We start from the raw sequence: 20,519 nt of genomic DNA, 5'->3' as shown, positions 1-20,519 counted from the left end.
ATCATATATTGAACGTTTTTTTCAGCCCATACTACAATAAATAAAATGTCAATACAGCGTAAACTCACAATTTCTATTCTGCCGAGCTAATCTGTAGCGCTCCTGTGAGATGCCATGAACCTCCACCGATGGCTGACAGGTCCAGTTCGCTATCTCCGTCCGGAGATCCAACCTTAACCTGAAGTTAAATTTGATGGTTTTGCGTGTTTATTTCTATGCTGCTATGTGCCCATGATAAGAAAACATTTCCATGCCATTTCCATCAGAGCAGACGTTTCCCTCTCGCCAGAAGCAACTTGTGACAGAAAAAGCCGCCACCTGACTTAACGGTGACGTGACGTAACTCGTCTTACCAATCAATAGTAAGGCAGGGGGCGTGGCTTCTGTGACAGCGCGCTAACTACATTGACGCAGGTGGATCGTCACAATGTTTGAGTACTGGGTTGCTATGGTAGCGGCTAGTTCCTACGCTTGGAAGGGACCTTCTTGACGTCACGGTCATGTGATAATACCAAATGACCGCTCATTGCGCATGCCCCATTATTGCGCGGGAAATTTAAACACCCAGACGTCCTAATTGCTGCTACTAGCAGAGTCAGTGGGGGTATCCCTGTGCCTTTGATTTTCTGGGGGGGGTATCCCTGTGCCTCTGATTTTCTGGGGGGTATCCCTGTGCCTGATTTTCTGGGGGGGTATCCCTGTGCCTTTGATTTTCTGGGGGGTATCCCTGTGCCTTTGATTTTCTGGGGGGTATCCCTGTGCCTCTGATTTTCTGGGGGGTATCCCTGTGCCTCTGATTTTCTGGGGGGGGTATCCCTGTGCCTCTGATTTTCTGGGGGGTATCCCTGTGCCTCTGATTTTCTGGGGGGGGTATCCCTGTGCCTCTGATTTTCTGGGGGGGTATCCCTGTGCCTCTGATTTTCTGGGGGGGTATCCCTGTGCCTTTGATTTTCTGGGGGGGTATCCCTGTGCCTTTGATTTTCTGGGGGGGTATCACTGTGCCTCTGATTTTCTGGGGGGGTATCCCTGTGCCTTTGATTTTCTGGGGGGGTATCCCTGTGCCTCTGATTTTCTGGGGGGGTATCCCTGTGCCTTTGATTTTCTGGGGGGTATCCCTGTGCCTTTGATTTTCTGGGGGGTATCCCTGTGCCTCTGATTTTCTGGGGGGTATCCCTGTGCCTCTGATTTTCTGGGGGGGTATCCCTGTGCCTTTGATTTTCTGGGGGGTATCCCTGTGCCTTTGATTTTCTGGGGGGTATCCCTGTGCCTCTGATTTTCTGGGAGAGGTATCCCTGTGCCTCTGATTTTCTGGGGGGTATCCCTGTGCCTCTGATTTTCTGGGGGGGTATCCCTTTGCCTCTGATTTTCTGGGGGGGTATCCCTGTGCCTTTGATTTTCTGGGGGGGTATCCCTGTGCCTCTGATTTTCTGGGGGGGGTATCCCTGTGCCTTTGATTTTCGGGGGGGTATCCCTGTGCCTCTGATTTTCTGGGAGAGGTATCCCTGTGCCTCTGATTTTCTGGGAGAGGTATCCCTGTGCCTCTGATTTTCTGGGAGAGGTATCCCTGTGCCTCTGATTTTCTGGGGGGTATCACTGTGCCTTTGATTTTCTGGGGGGGTATCCCTGTGCCTTTGATTTTCTGGGGGGTATCACTGTGCCTTTGATTTTCTGGGGGGTATCCCTGTGCCTTTGATTTTCTGGGGGGTATCACTGTGCCTCCTGATTTTCTGGGGGGGTATCCCTGTATCCTGTATCCCTGTCCCCAGTAATGATATCAATTATGATTGTAGGGAGCTAAATAAAATTTCAAACCTTTCTTGTTTTTATCTTTGTACCACATTCAGGCCACCAACCGGATGGGGAACTCTACCCGGCGTTTTGCAGAATCCGCTATTGGTGCCCCTCCTGAGAGGAAGAAACAGTAACAAGGACTGAGTTAGTGGGTGAGGAAAGTTCAACTTTGTCTCCTGCACCCATTCCTGCTCGAATGCACAGGTATCGCCAGCGATCCACCTCACCACTGGACCTGCTCTTTCCTTGCCTTGAATTCACCAAATCAAATATATGCTGCATGCAACCTTGTAAAAGATTTACATTCCCAGTTCTCTGACCTGAGGATGCAGAGGATATATAATATAATGACTTGCATACTCTACACCTTAGTGTTGCACAAAACTAATGGTTTCTGCTATCGCCAGACCTAAGTGCTAAGACTTGAAGCACATGAGGCATTTTATGTTGCATATTTCCAGAGATAAAACATACATTGTCCATACACAAAGCTGCCATAAAATGCCCCATGAACCATTACCCTAAGGATGTAATATAGCATTCCAATTGTTCATGTGCAGTAATAACACAATTAATCATGTTGACGAGTACACCATTTACAAGCCAATGAAATGTACTGTATTGTAATGTAACTGTACTGAGCACTTCCTTAGAGGCAGCCTTATATAGAGAATCACTGTGCACCTTTTTGGAATTGTCAGTCCCATTTGCCTGTAAGAAATTATTAGATTAGATTTAGAGCCAAACAGAATTATATTATTTATATATTTAAGTAGAGAGTGGCCATGAATTAAAACCTTTCAATGTTAGCTTTAAATGGAAACTATTCTATTCAAAAGAATTATTGTAGGCGGTGTATTTGCTTTAAAAGAATGCATAGGTTATAGTGATGCACGGATTAGAAATCTTCAGACCATCCCTAACCAGCCCCTACTCACCTGATTCGACTCAAGGTTGAGAAAGGACATGCAGAGGATGCCGAGCATGACCTTCCCTTCAGCTGATATCTGATTTGGTGTCAGAGTAGGGGTGGGCACCCCCCCAGTGATTGTAATCACTTACAGGAGCACCATCCTGGGGTATAATGTAAGGAGAAAGCCGAACAGCCCTGGGTAGCTGCAAAAGAGTGATCCTCTTCCTTCTCTAGTGTATTTTCGGAATCCCGGGGCCGGCGCATACACAGTGGAGTAAAAGAAGAGAGGATAAAGAAGAGGATCACTCTCTCACAACTACCCCAGGCTGGTGTGGTTTTCTCCTAACAGGAGCATTAACCCAGGGCCTGGGTATAAGGTAAGCGATTACAATCACTGGGGGGGGGGGAGTGCCTAACAATTTGGCACTCCCAGTGATTGTACCTTTTCTTCTCCTATAAGAGTTAAGTTATAGGGGGCCCAGCCATAGGGCACAAATTAAAAGTTCTCTGCATTGCAGTGATATCCCATTTTCCAACCCGAACCTGTCCAGACCAAACCTTGAGTTTTGGACCACTCCATGCCTCTCTGATAAGTTTAGCATGGAAAATTTCCCCACAGCACATTTACACAATATTACAGAGAATATTACAGAATTCTGTACAGCAGTATTCACTGAAGGTAATGTGACTGGTAATTTCTAAGAATAATCTGGTTGGAAATTCTGACTGAATCTAATGAGTTTATGATGTATTGGTCCTTATAAGTTGTTATTGACCAGATAGAGCTTCCCCAAGCAACCTTGTTGATTTGACTGACTTCTAGCAGATGGGATCTACAACTTAGCCAATATGGTTGCCCAACTGAACAGTGATCCAAACTATCAGGCGTTGGGTGAAATAGACAGATTATCTGTATAGTTAGCCATATAGACCACTCTAGCTGTTACAGAACAAAGCTGTTCTGCAAGTTTTTCCCAACCAAGGGGAAAGTACAATGTTATTTTTGCATTACTGCTCTATCTGCCCTCTGCCTTTTGGAAATAGGTTTTTGAATTGGGCTTTGGTGATCGATATAGTTAATAGTGTATAGGAACAATGTTATTAAGGATGGACTAACCAGAAAATCCATGCTACCAAATATAGGAACTCCATTGTTCATAGTAGTTGGTAGCTGTGGGTTATGGCAGAGATCCCAGACTTTAATACCACATTCAAATGTAGAAAGAGGGGAGACGCACAAGCTTTAAAGGAGTTTCTGGGGGTTGGCAAATTAGGGCATTTATTAACCCCATGTGGACTGCCAGTGTGGAGAAGGAACAATTGTGTCTTTATGCCTCCATGCCAGGAATTCAAAAGAAGCTCTTGCTTTTGAGGCCATATAAAAAGGGGGTGGAGAGTGAAAGTTGCTTGGGAGCTAGTACCTGGGGATCACTGGGCTCGAAATAAATGGTGTTTTCCAGTCCATTTAACTATCTTTAGCCTAAAATGTACTCTTTAGTGTTTAGCCATGACAAGGCGCCATCCATAACAGAAACAGGATATCACTGAGAGAAATTGCACTTTATTTAATCTTTAGCAGAAGATTGGGCTATTTCCAAAGTATTAAAGCCAAAGTATTTCTTAGTGGCATGAATGGCATATTTTGGCCTTGGGTCCACCTCTGCCCAGCAGGCCTATATGAGCACAGACTGTTTTTGTACTTGTATATGCCACATTAAAGTTTGAAATTGTTACAGCCTTTTCAGTTTTTTTGCTTCTTTTAAATTCCTCACCTTATTCCATGAAATACGCATGTGGTAGTCGTTTAATGCTAACTAGAATTTTATAGCTTCTACTGGGCATTCTGTAGGTTTTGTATGTTTCATTTATATATATATATATATATATATATATATATTCATAATCGCAAACTACAAAATAGCTTGAAATTGCTGACTTAAGATATTTTTAAAGGGGTTGTTCACTTTTAAATGAACTTTTAGTATAACATAGACATAGTTATTTAGATTTTTGTTCAGCAGCTATCTGGTTGCCTAGGGTCTTGTTTACCTTAGCAACTAGGCAGCAGTTTGAATGAGAGACAGGAATATGAATAGGAGAGGGTCTGAATAGAAAGATAAGAAATAAAAGGTATCGATAAGCTCACAGAAGAATAGTTTCTTTTTGCTTCTGGGGTCAGTGACCCCCATTTGCAAGCTGGAAAGTTGTAGTAAAGGAAAGCAAACAATTTAAAATGTATTACAAATAAATAATGAAGACCAGTTGCAGAGTTGCTAGCAATAGAGCATTCTATAATATACTAAAAATTAACTTAAGGGTAAACCACCCCTTTTGTGACAATAGCAACCCTATACATTCTATCTGTATATATTTCTTATAAAGAATTTACTGCCATTAAGAAAATTTGAGACCTTTGCACTATAAGGTGCTCTTTGTTTAGACGAGGGTTTTATGCAGCACTTAAATTTGTGTTTGCTCATGTGCCTTCTGTTCACTACAGTTTGGGCAGCTTTGCCAAAGCAATGAAATGATGTAGGGCTTTCTCCCATCGGACACTATACTAAACATGGAACCTTTAGAAGGCAGTTGATGAGCAAATATAGTGGCAATTTGTTATGTTTGATGCTTGTTTAATTGTACAGTGTCAGTACGACTGCTTATGTACCATAGTATGTAAAATCCATGGCACTGGCTGTATATGTGCCATAGATATGTTTGCATTCCTTTCTAGGCTATATGCAAAATGTGCTATTGCTTTTTTTGGCTTAAATTATAGCCCCTCACCTAGTCCTGTAGTATATATGGTGGTCAGACTGTCCCTTCTCTGGATCTGATAGGCTGAATATATTGCTTAAGGTGGTCATACACATTACAATTACGATTGGTCGCAGGGAGGATCGTTCTTATCCTCCACTAACGGTCAGAGCTGAATCCTCAGATATGGAGGTAGAAACAATGGGAATTCTACCCCAATCTGACGATTCAGCCCTAAACGCTTGCCTTTGCTCAGGCGCCTGATCGATGAGATGGCCGATATCCAAGGCTTTTGCGATAATGGCCGCCTTGTCAGTCCATCATACATGCACCGAATATCATATGAAACCTTGTTTGCTATGGTATCAGTGCTTGTATGGCCAGCTTTACACAGTTCTCCAGCCCATCAGGTGTTCGCTCTGCCCTCCCAGCTTGGTGTGACTTTTGCTCTTAGTGCCAGTAAAAGACTGTCAGAGTTGGCATAGCTATGTACTATGGGACTGAGGTTTTGAAAAAGAACAAAGCTGAGCATGCATTAAAAAAAAAAAAAAAAAAGACTGTATCTCTTTAAAGCTTCGTTAGAGGAGGGGGTGGTGATGGAACATTCTTGTAAATACTCCGTGTAAACTGACTATTCCAAAATGTGTTTTTCCATTGTGTATTCATTAAAGCTCACAGGGATTGTGTGTGATTGAAAACAAAGAGATTTCATGTTCATCTTTACACCCTGGTGGCACAAACCATATGCAATAAAAAGGGAATACAGACCACTAAAGTAAATTCAACCACACAAAACCGGCAAATTATCATTTTGCAAGGATGTAACTGATTTGGTAACTGCATCTTCATTGTAAAGAGCATTATTCTAATTAAAGAAAGACTCCAAACTGGTTGCATTTGCCTTTATTAAAAATAAATTGCATAGAAGTGAAAAATAAGCAGCAATAGTAAGACATAACTCCTTGGTCCGGAAACATGACCACGTACTTCCGATAGCTCGGCTTTGGAATTTAGCATTCGGTTTTCTGGATCTGTGGGGAGCTGGCATACAATAAATAGACATGTGATTTTAGAGATATTTAGGCACTCGTGTTTTACTCAGAGTGGATATTTAGAGCAAGTTTGCTAGAGTCTGAGACTTAGGGCTCTGGCACACGGGGAGATTAGTCGCCCGCAACAAATCTACCTTGTCACGGGCGACTAATCTCCCCGAACTAGACAGTATTAGTTAGACAGTATTCCTGTCATCAAGCAAGCAACACGACACGACAAAATAATAGCATTTATTCTGTACAAGTGCATGATCGGAATGTCACTATTGTCATTATTAGTTTTCTGGCTGGCAAAAAGAGTTCAGCAAATGCACAACAATTGGATATTAAATATATATATCGATTCTGCCAACTGGGACAAGGTACGGTTGAGATATAAGTGAAATTGGATAAGATTTGGAGAGGGAAAGTGAAAGATCCTCTTCAGCTGCAGGTGGGTCTAGCAAGAATGGGGTTGAAAAAAGGTTCACCTTTAGCTCCAGGGCCTGGAACACACAGTGGGCACTCAAAAATAATTTGCAGCACAGTTCTGTTTCTGTTTTAAAGGCATCCACTAATTCTAAAATTGCATGTGAGATTTACCCAGTTCTATCTGCGCCTCTCTCGGCAAAATTCTCAAAGCAAAGTAAAAGGGCTAAATGTTTTGAAATGAATTCTTGCCTATGCTACTTTAGCAGCTACATTTCAGCTGAAGCACTTATGCCTACCCGTCCCAGAGACATAAAGAGTTAAACCTCCACTTAAGCCTAATCTTCTGCTGTGGGCACAAAATGCGCATTCAAACGAAAATGGGAGTTTGCTTGTGTCATGCAAGCAATTCTCCATCAGTTTTCCTGCGGTTACTTATATTAAGGCTCTGCATATACAGTAAAACCCACTTTTTATATTTTTCAGAGGACCGGGAAAAAATTGTGTAAAAATGGGGAAAATGTAAAATCAGGGAAATGTGTTAAAGCAGCTTATTCTTTTAAAAGGATAGAAGCACAGGGGCCAAATGTACTTTTGAAATACAATATTTACTGTGTTAATAACAAGGGTTACACACCAACTGACTGATAAACCCCCACTGCTGCCAAGGTACAGGGGTTGGTAGTGGCACTGTACTTGAAATGACTAACAAAGATGGCTATTGCAAAATAACTTACATACTAATTGTATGTAATTCATTTTTTTGACCATGCCATATTAATTTTTATGTTACAAATGGGCAGCCATCATGCAAAAAAAAGCCTATATTTAAAGATACTGGTATCAGCGGCATAACTAGTGCACCACAGCCACCCCTTCCCCAGTCTGTCCCTCCTGCCGGAACATGTGCCGCACACTTACTTTCACCTTCGGGCCTCACACATTACACCATGTATTTGTGTTAAAGGAAAAAGAAAGTCAAAGTCACTTGGGGGTGCCAAAATGTTAGGCACCCCCAAGTGACTTTGACCACCTACCTTTTACCCCGGGCTGGTGCCCCTGTGAGGAGGGAACAGCACCAGCCCGGGGTAGCTGCCGGCGCTTGCCTCTGCCTGATTCGCTGCGCGCGCATGCGCAGTAGAGTGAAAAGCCGAACTTAAACTTTAAAGTCGGCTTTTCACTCTACTGCGCATGCGCCCACCGCTGGCATTCCAGAAACGGAAGCCGGAATTAGGAAACGATCCGCTCCAGGTGCCCCGGGCTGGTGCTGTTTTCTCCTAACAGGGGCACCAGCCCGGGGTACGAGGTAAGCGGTTAAAGTCACTTGGGGGTGCCTAACATTTTGGCACCCCCAAGTGATTTTACCTTTCGTTTCCCTTTAAAAGCCACTCCTTGCAGTTCTGTACAGTTGCGCTCGATGCTGCTCAGCCCTTTAGGCCTTCTGTTTGGAATTGAGTGCAGTGCGTCAATTGACACCATGGTGCTTGGGGTTTTACTGTCACCCGTGAAGGTGTGTCACACAGTGCCCTGCATTAGTTGTTGGGTTGGGTGCTAGTGCACCCTTTGACACCAGGAGTGACACCAACCAGAACATTTTTATTGCATTTCCATCCAATTTATACATTTTTCTGCATCAGCTGCATTGTAGGTAAAAGTCCAAAATAGCAGTTTACACCCTGCACCTGTGGGTCGTAAATGCCCCCTGTTATGTTCCCACCTATACACATATAACGTAAATAGCAGGTTCTGTGCAGTTTGATGCCCTGTTCCATTATTTAGTTACGGAGAAAAGAAATGTGTGACTGTTTTGCATATTTTGTGTTTCTCCAGCTCTCCATATTAACATGTCTCTCTTTTCTCTCCCAGGGCCCCGGGCCCCATACAAAATGGGACAACATTTTCCTTTCATAACTCCGGCAATTGGTCCTCTCAGTTCCCAAAGGGTTACAGAGCGTTGCTGAAAGAACACCGTTGGAAACGAGCCCCTGCCTCCCCTCATGTTGTGGGCATTCATGTCAAAATGAAAAGACATTTTTGGGAAAGCAGTAAAATTTCTCATTTCAGCATTTGTTATGTTGTCTTTGTACTATTTGCAATGAAATATAGGGTTTCAACGATTTGCAAATCCGGTATCCGATATCCGGTAAGGAGATCCCATTGATCCAAAGGCTTCACGGCTAGGGCAAGTAGTTGTTATGGGTCATTTCACTTATCCAGACACTGACGGGAGTAATGGGGTTGCCAAGTCTGTAAATACGCTAAATGCCAACTTTTTATTAGTGAGTTCAGAAACCTGTTGGAAAAGATGCAGCTGTGTATCCTGTAATAATCCCAGCTTTCTCTCCAGCACCAGTGCAGCTGAGCATTTACAGAACAGTGAGCAGAACATGGGCTCCTATGAGATTATGTTGCACAGGCAACTTGTATAAGAAGTGACAGAGACACTAAACCTTAGAGGTTCCTCTGAAAGGGACATTAAATCCCAGTAGATCAGCGCTAAGGTTTTCACTCTTTTATCAGCTAAAGCCAAAGAGGCTGACATGAAGCCTCCTTTTATTTTCTCCAGTACTCAATCTGTTAGGATTGGGCACATTCATATCTTCCTATTCAAACACTGGGAACTACTGACCTCTCATTGCCATTTCTCCTATACAGAGGCCTATGATGGGCTACAGACACAAAGGAACTCATAAAACATGTAGTGGAAGCGCATAAAAATAGAAAAACAAAAATATATATACCGTATATACTCGAGCACCAATAATGTTCTGAAAAAGGCACCCTCGACTTATACTCGAGTATATAAGGTAATGCGTTCTGCGTTCACTCGCAGCCCCCCCCCCCCCCCCCCGCGCGCGCGTCACGCCGGGCCGGCACAAACACGTCGCTCTTTGTGTGGGTGTGCCGAGTGTGCGGCTGTAGGGTACGCACGGTGTGCGCAGAGTGTGCGCATTGAACATGGGCAGGTAGGGAAAGTTTTGGAAATGGGATGTCCTTACAGTGTCTACATGATAGTGCCTTGTGCTGAAGAGAGCGTCCTATGGGAATATCTGGGCAGACCCACATAGATACTGTGCGCAGGTGTGTTAAAAGAAATGGATGCCTAGGCTTATACTCGAGTTAAATAAGCTTTTCCACTTTTCTTAGGTAAAATTAGGTACCTCGGCTTATATTCGAGTATAAACGGTAGTGCAATGCGTATTTAAACAGCCATATTAAAAATCATTAGTGCAATGTGCAAAATATGGATAAAAAAGTGTAAAGTGTGGTAAGTATCCGCCACCGTTTGGTAAGCTAGAACACTCAGCAGACCCAAGTTTCAACATGCCAAAATACCAATAGAAACGGATTTGATTGAAGCAACGGGCGAGTCCTCAAGCGGTTATAAATCGAGAGAAAGCAGAAAAAAGCATAATAATGTTTATTAAATATAAAACCCTGCACAACACAGACTACTCACAAAATTGTGATGTTCAAACGGACGTATCAAAAGGAGCTCAACGCGTTTCACGTGATTACCGTCACGTTTCCTCAGGAGCCAAATAAGAACTGGAGTCTCACCATCTATATGGCTATCAAACTTAGGGCAAAGTAACAGCACTGTAGAATGATGCCACAGTGCAAAAGAGAGAACGTCATTCGTGTGTAATTAAATCAGTAAAGAGTAAAATGTAACCGTATGACTCGAAAGTTACAAAATGGTATATGACAAATACGCACCATGGTAAGAGAACTCATAAAATATGAGGACAGAGATGAATCAGACTACACTACTTGTGTTATTGCATAGATGTAATGACTGCATACAGGGCACCAAGTGTATCATTATAGGTGCACTCATAGTAAATAAAATTATATGGAGACTAACTATGAAAATACTAAAAGGGTAAGTAAAATATAAAAAGTTCAAATATATCACATGTAATTTATTTATTTATTTTTTTAAACGAAATTGCCGCTAAATCAATATCAACATTCAGACCATGAGGCTCTAATGTGCTCAATTTAAATCCAGAATGTCTCCCGTTGTCGCGGTTTGATAAAACGATCCCCACCTCTAATATTGGAAGGGATCTGTTCAAGCCCCGTAAAAACTAGTCCTGTGGGACACAATTGTGTGTCTCCTTAAAGCACCGGGACACCCCATGATTAGTCTTACCCGCCTTTATATTTCGTATGTGCTCACTGATCCTGATCCCTCCGCTCTTATAGTCCCCCCTACATACAATTCCATGCATGGACAGAGCAGACGGTAAACAATATAGATGGAACGACAGTTAATAAAATCTTTTGCTATGGGTATACCTTCTACATTAAATTTCTTAAGAGCACGTGCTCCATTTTTTCTTACCACACTTATATGTCCCCTTCAGCTCCAAGGTATTACTAGATCTTTTCTCCCGGCCCCATACCTTAGAGCAGGGGTCGGGAACCTTTTTGGCTGAGAGAGAGCCATAAACACCACATATCTTAAAATGTAATTCCGTGAGAGCCATACAATATGTTTGGCCACAGATGCTGCGGGGCAAGGTAGGGTGGGTCCCAAGGACGCCGGATGCGATGCAGAGGAGGGCGTGGCCTGCGCTTGGCGGATAGAAGACGTGTTCTAAGGCTTAGAACACGTCTTCTATCCGCCGAGTGCAGGCCACGCCCCGGTTATTTTTTTTATGAAAGATTTGGCAGCGAGCCAGATGCAGCCACCAAAAGAGCCACATCTGATTCGCAAGCCATAGGTTCCCTACCCCTGCCTTAGAGGGTGCTAGCATATTATTTAATGTTTTAGACTTCTTTAAATGAACCTGCGGTTTAATCTCAATAAGTTCTCCCAACTCTGGGTCAGCTGATAAAACATTCCAATCTCTCCGTATGATATTTTTGATGTTATAAGCAGCTGTATTATATTTAGTATAAAGGTTAAACTTATAAGGAGTCGGTTTAGATTTAGATTTATCTCTGGATGAGACTGACCTTTGCAACATTGTTTAAAACCTAACAACCAGGAGTTCAGCAAATGCTGCTTTCAATAGCAGATAACTTTTAAAGCACAAAAAATGTTTAATAAATTCATATTGGAAAGTGGCTTAGAATTATGTTTTCTTTTATTAGGCAAAATACTATTTTTGGCATGGCTGACTAATATATAACTATACACTTCATAAAAAAAAACCATATACTGTATCAAAAAGCAGGAATTTTTGAGCACAGTGATAAAAATGGCAAACTGTTGGCGCTCCTGTCTAAAGAAACTTCTCCCATATGGCCATCCCAGCTATAAAACTATCTAGCGGGGAAACTGTCTCCTCGCCAAAAGATATTGACAAAAGGTAGAATACGACTGAGTTGTACACCTCTAAGCTACAAACCTCCCCAAATAAAATAAACAACTATCTTGAGGACACTGACCTCCCCAGCTTAGACTGGGAGACTTCCCAACAATTAGTCTCCAATATTAGCCTGCCTGAGGCTGAAACAGCATGTTAAACTAAGGTGAGAGCAATGTACCCCCCCCCCCCACCAGTGGCTAAGGTAAGGACCAATAACAAGATTTCTGGCCCCTTCCCAATTAGTAGGGGAATGAGACAGGGATGCCCCCTTTCCCCCCTATTATGGAACCTATAGCCAGTCACATTAAACATGCCCTGACAAATAAGGCCCTATGCCTGAGATAATCTCAATGTATGCAGATGACACACTGTACCTTGCTAGCCCAGATCAAGCCTTACCATTAGCACTAAACATAATCAACACACATACTAATTACTTGGGCCTGAAAATAAACTGGTCTAAATCTGCGATCTTCCCGACTGACACTCCCCCATCAAGTTTCCCAACCCATTTACAGGGTTTACAATGGGTAGACACCTTCAAGTATTTGGGGGTTTGGATCCATACTGATCTAAATTCACTGAACTGAAAGGGATTCTGTCATGATTTTTATGGTAAACTCTACCATTTAATATTTTATTCTTGAACCAACAAATGTATTTTTAGCTGTAATATTGGTGTGTAGGCACCATCTCAGTGCATTGTGCCTGAGTCTGAGCTTTCAGAAGGAGCCAGCGCTACACATCAGAACTGCTTTCAGATAAAGGGCACATCAAACTTTTTTATCTATACTGTATATGAATGCAAAACAGATTATAGCAATAAAGTCTCTGGTGAGGCCTACCCTAAACTCCTAGGAATAAATGATAGAGAAAGCCATGTCTCTGGGAGAAAAGCTTGTCCCTGAAAATTTGAGCTATGGATTGGCATTGACCCTGAAGTGCGAACACTATGTAATCAATACCCCCTTCAGAATATGATTTTTTTTTCCCTCTTATTTGCTGTTTAACTGTTTTGGCTTCCAGGGCACTTAAAGGAGAAGGAAAGGTTAAGTCAATTGGGGGTGCCAAAATGTTAGGCACCCCCAAGTGACATAAATCGCCTACCTTTTACCCCGGGCTGGTGCCCCTGTTAGGAGAGAACAGCAGGGGTACCTGCAGCGCTTCCTGCTTCCTTCTTCGCGTGCGCGCGCATGCGCAGTAGAGTGAATAGTGGAACTTTAACTATAAAGTCGGCTTTTCACTCTACTGCACATGCGATTGTCCTCGGAATTTGCGGCACAGCGAAGGCGGAAGGAGGAAGCGCTACAGGTACCCCGGGCTGGTGCTGTTCTCTCCTAACAGGGGCACCAGCCCGGGGTACAAGGTAAGCGCTTAAAGTCACTTGGGGGTGCCTAACATTTTGGCACCCCCAAGTAACTTAGCCTTTCTTTCTCCTTTAAACCCTTTTTTTGTCTTTACTGCTTGCCTTTAACATGACAGGAAATGGGTGGGTAATAAGCACATTGGGGTGCAATTGGGAAGTCTTGTATACAGTCAGAGCTCTTCCCCCCCCTCCACCCATTTTTTCTGCATGCAGTTAGACGGTGCCTCTATACAAGGTACCTTATCGACACTAGGTGCGACTAACACTCCCAGTCTCTGTGGTGACATGAAATGGTTGATTTGGCTGAAAACGCACAGCTTTGTTGCTGTGAACACCAGTGCAGATGGGAGTTTTCCTCTTAAATTCACTGTAACTTCTAATAGGTTTAGAGCAGTTGGAAACATGAAAGGAAATTGCCCTGGGTGACTGCAGTTTTACATTTACATTTTGTACCATTGTTTGTGGAAATCTCTAAAGCAAGTAAATACTAGATAATTGCATAGCACTGTCAGTAACAGAGGAATCACTAGCGCCACATCAGTGTCGGACTGAGATGCCAGGGTCCACCAGAAAATCCTGGACAATGGGCCCACTTTCTAAGCCATTATTCCTCCTCTCCTCCCTCAACCTTGTTATTATCCTAGTATCTTTTCTCTGCATACTCTATCTATCTATCTATCTATCTATCTATAAAGCTTCCTTGTTCCCATACAGAAATAAGTAATGACCATGAATTAGGCCAAATGGTTAGAAGCAAGAGGGCCCACTGACACCTGAGCCCTCCGGTAGTGTTCCTGGTATCCTGGCGGGCCGGTCCGACACTGTGTCACATGAGTTGCATACGGTCCCAAAGATCAATGTGTGATTTCCTAGAAACAACAGTAGGAAATAGTGGGAAATCCACTCTGCACAAGCACTCCTGTCTACAACTGTTACTTTTAACCTCAACCACTTGCCTATAACCTGCAATAACATGCTAATAAGTCAGCCAGATTTTTGGGGGCAGTGGGATTTACCTTAAGTTATTTAATTCATAGGGAGTCAGTGGAGTTTCTCTCCACTGACATTGTTTGATAGATACATGTAAGTTATGTAAGTTTCTAGGCATATGAATTGCGTAAGTTTTAGTGAAGTAACTTTTGCTATGTGGAGGTAACCCTCTCTTTGGGTCAAGGTTTCAACAGGCCCAGTCCCACTTCTCTCCACCTGTTTGCAACCCACCCCTCATGGAACATGGGGCATTTTTGGTGGCATGTTTTGAGATGATTATTACCTATGTCTGCTCCATACAGTGCAACTGTCCTCTTGTATACCCCTAAATCAAAGCAAAAACAGTTATTCCATTCTTCCCTTCCCTGTCCCATTGTCAGTACAGTCAGAGGAGAAAGCCAGAAATGTAAGATATTAGGTAAGGGCACTCAGGTCCTTTACAGCTGATGCTGTACATGATAAACAACTGCAGTCAAACAGTTAAAGTAAGAAACAGAAAAACTGATATGTGAAAGAGAAACAGCCAACAACACTGATATTATATTTGACTTTATTGTCGTAAAAAGGCATTAAACATCCGATTTCAGTACAGTTAAAATTCTAATTGCATTTTTTAAATTATCCTAAAAACGAAAGCATAACATTGGGTACTGCAGCAAGGGGCTTTTCCCTGTGATCACTATAGGACAAATAAATACAATGATAATAAATAAGGATCACGTATTCTCAGTAGCAGAGTGGGAAACATGACAAGGCAATGCTGCAGGGGTCAGAGATGCTGAATACATGTAACGTAGATACAACTACAAGTGAAATGAGTCAGGGGAGTCACCGGTGGCCGGGGGAGCAGCAACAGGGATGGAGTCTGGGCCGCTGGGGCCCACTGGGTTTTTTCCCGGTATCCTGGTGGCCCAGTCCGTCACTGGACTAAGCCTCAGTTCAGAAATATTTTGCAACTGGGCAGGATCACCAGATACAATTAGTGTCTGTAAAAGAGGTCCTCTGCACTCACCCATTATCCATTATGCATTAACCTACCAAGATATGCATTAACCTACCAAGATATGCCCTTCCATTAAAAAAAAAAACAGGGATTGTTTGTCCATATATTGCAATATATTTTATGCTGTCATTCCCAGTCTGGCCAGTCGTACACTCACTGGGATCACTTGACTGTAGCTGGGAAGGGTGGGAGATACAACATGGAGCTGGCCACTGCTCCTGTATAAACTATAATAAACAAGGGAATGTAATTCTCTCCATTACATTTTTAACCATTAGGACAAACAATCCTGTTTTGCTTTAAGGTGGGGGGGGGGGCATACCTTGGTAGCTTAATGCATAGAATGTCTTAATGTCCTATATATATTGATAATGGGTGAGTGCAGAGGATCTCTTGTTGCTGTCTGCATGAATTTTGTGGTCACAGCCTCATTGCACCTTCATCTAAGGGCGAGGTCACATGAAGCGTAGATCTGTTTCTCTCAGCCCTGCCTTTTTCCTTCAGGTTGACCAAAGTTTTCCTACATTGTCTGTGTGCCTGACTGAAAACTACAGAATTCGTGCAACCACACGCAGTGGGGTGGAGCGTACATACACCTAAAATTGCCTGCTTTTGTGTTTTACTCGTGTACCTCCGCCCCTCCGTGTGTGGCTGCACTTAAGCGGATTTCTGTAGTTTTCAGTCAGGCACACAGACAGCGTAGGAAAATGGATCAACTTTTCTCAACCTGAAGTGTATAAGTGTAAGTGTGCAAGTGTAAGTGTGTAAGTGTGCAAGTGTAAGTGTGTAAGTGTGCAAGTGTAAGTGTGCAAGTGTAAGTGTGCAAGTGTACAAGTGTGTAAGTGTAAGTGTGCAATTGTAAGTGTGTAAGTGTAAGTGTGCAAGTGTAAGTGAAAGTGTGCAATTGTAAATTTGTAAGTGTTAGTGTGGAAGTGTGCAAGTGTAAGTGTATAAGTGTGCAATTGTAAGTGTGTAAGTGTGCAATTGTAAGTGTATAAGTGTAAGTGTGTGTGTGTGTAAGTGTGCGTGTATGTGTAAGTGTGCAATTGTAAAATTGTAAGTGTAAGTGTGCAAGTGTGCGTGTGTAAGTGTGCAAGTGTAAGTGTTTGAGTGTGCGTGTGTAAGTGTGCAAGTGTAAGTGTTTGAGTGTGCGTGTGTAAATGTGCAAGTGTAAGTATGCGTGTGTAAGTGTGTAAGTGTGCAAGTGTAAGTGTGTAAATGTGCAAGTGTAAGTGTGCCTGTGTAAGTGTGCAAGTGTGCAATTGTAAATTTGTAAGTGTAAGTGTAAGTGTATAAGTGTAAGTGTGCAAGTGTAAGTGTGCAAGTGTAAGTGTGTAAGTGTGCAATTGTAACTGTGTAAGTGTAAGTGTGCAAGTGTAAGTGAAAGTGTGCAATTGTAAATTTATAAGTGTTAGTGTGGAAGTGTGCAAGTGTAAGTGTATAAGTGTAAGTGTGCAAGTGTAAGTGTGTAAGTGTGCAATTGTAAGTATGTAAGTGTGCAAGTGTAAGTGTGCAAGTGTAAGTGTGCAAGTGTACAAGTGTGTAAGTGTTCAAGTGTAAGTGTGCAATTGTAAGTGTGTAAGTGTAACTGTAAGTGTCCAAGTGTAAGTGTGCGTGTGTAAGTGTAAGTGTGCAATTGTAAATTTGTAAGTGTGCAAGTGTAAGTAAGTGTGCAAGTGTAAGTGTGCAATTGTAAATTTGTGTTAGTGTGGAAGTGTGCAAGTGTAAGTGTGTAAGTGTGCAAGTGTAAGTGTGTAAGTGTGCAAGTGTAAGTGTGCAATTGTAAGTGTGTAAGTGTGCGTGTGTAAGTGTGCAAGTGTAAGTGTGTGAGTGTGCGTGTGTAAGTGTGCAAGTGTAAGTGTGCAATTGTAAAATTGTAAGTGTAAGTGTGCCAGTGTAAGTGTGCCAGTGTAAGTGTGTAAATGTGCAAGTGTAAGTATGCGTGTGTAAGTGTGTAAGTGTAAGTGTGCAAGTGTAAGTGTGTAAATGTGCAAGTGTAAGTGTGCGTGTGTAAGTGTGCAAGTGTGCAATTGTAAATTTGTAAGTGTAAGTGTGTAAGTGTGCAACTGTAAGTGTATAAGTGTAAGTGTGCAAGTATAAGTGTGTAAGTGTAAGTGTGCAATGTAAGTGTGTAAGTGTGCAATTGTAAGTGTGTAAGTGTAAGTGTGCAAGTGTAAGTGTGCAAGTGTACAAGTGTGTAAGTGTAAGTGTGCAATTGTAAGTGTGTAAGTGTAAGTGTGCAAGTGTAAGTGAAAGTGTGCAATTGTAAATTTGTAAGTGTTAGTGTGGAAGTGTGCAAGTGTAAGTGTATAAGTGTGCAAGTGTAAGTGTGTAAGTGTGTAAGTGTGCAATTGTAAGTGTGTAAGTGTGCGTGTATGTGTAAGTGTGCAATTGTAAAATTGTAAGTGTAAGTGTGCAAGTGTAAGTGTGCAATTGTAAGTGTGTAAGTGTGCGTGTGTAAGTGTGCAAGTGTAAGTGTGCAATTGTAAAATTGTAAGTGTAAGTGTGCCAGTGTAAGTGTGCCAGTGTAAGTGTGTAAATGTGCAAGTGTAAGTATGCGTGTGTAAGTGTAAGTGTGCAAGTGTAAGTGTGTAAATGTGCAAGTGTAAGTGTGCCTGTGTAAGTGTGCAATTGTAAATTTGTAAGTGTAAGTGTGTAAGTGTGCAAGTGTAAGTGTATAAGTGTGCAAGTGTAAGTGTGTAAGTGTGCAATTGTAAGTGTGTAAGTGTAAGTGTGTGTGTGTAAGTGTGCGTGTATGTGTAAGTGTGCAATTGTAAAATTGTAAGTGTAAGTGTGCAAGTGTAAGTGTGTAAGTGTGCGTGTGTAAGTGTGCAAGTGTAAGTGTTTGAGTGTGCGTGTGTAAGTGTGCAAGTGTAAGTGTGCAATTGTAAAATTGTAAGTGTAAGTGTGCCAGTGTAAGTGTGCCAGTGTAAGTGTGTAAATGTGCAAGTGTAAGTATGCGTGTGTAAGTGTGTAAGTGTAAGTGTGCAAGTGTAAGTGTGTAAATGTGCAAGTGTAAGTGTGCCTGTGTAAGTGTGCAAGTGTGCAATTGTAAATTTGTAAGTGTAAGTGTGTAAGTGTGCAAGTGTAAGTGTGTAAGTGTAAGTGTGCAAGTGTAAGTGTGCAATTGTAACTGTGTAAGTGTAAGTGTGCAAGTGTAAGTGAAAGTGTGCAATTGTAAATTTGTAAGTGTTAGTGTGGAAGTGTGCAAGTGTAAGTGTATAAGTGTAAGTGTGCAAGTGTGTAAGTGTGCAATTGTAAGTATGTAAGTGTAAGTGTGCAAGTGTAAGTGTGCACGTGTAAGTGTGCACATGTAAGTGTGCAAGTGTAAGTGTGCAAGTGTACAAGTGTGTAAGTGTTCAAGTGTAAGTGTGCAATTGTAAGTGTGTAAGTGTAACTGTAAGTGTGCAAGTGTAAGTGTGCGTGTGTAAGTGTGCAATTGTAAATTTGTAAGTGTGCAAGTGTAAGTAAGTGTGCAAGTGTAAGTGTGCAATTGTAAATTTGTAAGTGTTAGTGTGGAAGTGTGCAAGTGTAAGTGTGTAAGTGTATAAGTGTGCAAGTGTAAGTGTGTAAGTGTGCAAGTGTGTAAGTGTGCAAGTGTAAGTGTGCAATTGTAAGTGTGTAAGTGTGCGTGTGTAAGTGTGCAAGTGTAAGTGTGTGAGTGTGCGTGTGTAAGTGTGCATGTGTAAGTGTGCAATTGTAAAATTGTAAGTGTAAGTGTGCCAGTGTAAGTGTGCCAGTGTAAGTGTGTAAATGTGCAAGTGGAAGTATGCGTGTGTAAGTGTGCAAGTGTAAGTGTGTAAATGTGCAAGTGTAAGTCTGCGTGTGTAAGTGTGCAATTGTAAATTTGTAAGTGTGTAAGTGTGCAAGTGTATAAGTGTAAGTGTGCAAGTGTAAGTGTGTAAGTGTGCAAGTGTAAGTGTGCAATTGTAAGTGTGTAAGTGTGCAAGTGTGCAAGTGTGTAAGTGTAACTGTGCAAGTGTGTAAATGTGCAAGTGTGCAATTGTAAGTGTGCAATTGTAAGTGTGCAAGTGTAAGTGTGCAAGTGTAAGTGTGCAAGTGTAAGTGTGCAAGTGTACAAGTGTGTAAGTGTGCAATTGTAAGTGTGTGAGTGTAAGTGTGCAAGTGTAAGTGAAAGTGTGCAAGTGTGCGTGTGTAAGTGTGCATGTGTAAGTGTGTAAATGTGCAAGTGTAAGTGTGCGTGTGTAAAAGTGCAAGTGTAAGTGTGCAATTGTAAGTGTGTAAGTGTAAGTGTGCAAGTGTAAGTGAAAGTGTGCAAGTGTAAGTGTGCAATTGTAAGTGTGTAAGTGTGCAAGTGTAAGTGTGTAAGTGTGCAATTGTAAGTGTGCGTGTGTAAATGTGTAAATGTGCAAGTGTAAGTGTGCAAGTTACATAGTTACATAGGGTTGAAAAAAGACCAGTGTCCATCAAGTTCAACCCATCCAAGTAAACCCAGCACACCTAACCCACACCTACCAATCTATACACTCACATACATAAACTATAAATACAACCACTAGTACTAACTGTAGATATTAGTATCACAATAGCCTTGGATATTCTGATTGATCAAGAACTCATCCAGGCCCCTCTTAAAGGCATTAACAGAATCTGCCATTACCACATCACTAGGAAGGGCATTCCATAACCTCACTGCCCTCACCGTGAAAAACCCCCTACGCTGCTTCAAATGGAAGCTCCTTTCCTCTAATCTAAAGGGGTGACCTCTGGTGCAAGTGTAAGTGTGAGGGTGTACAAGTGTGTAAGTGTAAGTGTGCAATTGTAAGTGTGTAAGTGTAAGTGTGCAAGTGTAAGTGAAAGTGTGCAAGTGTAAGTGTGCAAGTGTAAGTGTGCAAGTGTAAGTGTGCGTGTGTAAGTGTGCAAGTGTAAGTGCGCAATTTTAAATTTGTAAGTGTGC

At 42.2% G+C, this 20,519-nt stretch overlaps 2 long non-coding RNA genes across 3 annotated transcripts in view; both read left to right on the top strand.

The window, feature by feature from the left end:
• Positions 1-518: 518 nt before the first annotated feature.
• LOC116410354 overlaps positions 519-20,519 on the top strand; it is a 106,308-nt gene continuing 86,307 nt past the window's right edge. The window contains exons 1-2 of one of the 2 annotated variants that reach the window (XR_004222319.1): positions 519-594; positions 1,845-1,995. This is a non-coding gene — a long non-coding RNA (uncharacterized LOC116410354). Of the gene's footprint in view, positions 605-1,844; positions 1,996-20,519 lie in introns of both variants that reach the window. The other variant, XR_004222320.1, reaches the window with a different exon arrangement.
• On the top strand, positions 3,089-8,986 carry LOC116410355. The gene is made up of 2 exons (XR_004222321.1): positions 3,089-3,383; positions 8,785-8,986. It is a non-coding gene; the product is annotated as an uncharacterized LOC116410355 (long non-coding RNA).

Source organism: Xenopus tropicalis, chromosome 4 (assembly GCF_000004195.4).
Source record: "Xenopus tropicalis strain Nigerian chromosome 4, UCB_Xtro_10.0, whole genome shotgun sequence".
Classification (NCBI taxonomy): Eukaryota; Metazoa; Chordata; class Amphibia; order Anura; family Pipidae; genus Xenopus; species Xenopus tropicalis.
Note: the sequence above shows the minus strand (reverse complement) of the source record. Positions and strands in the feature narration are given on the sequence as shown.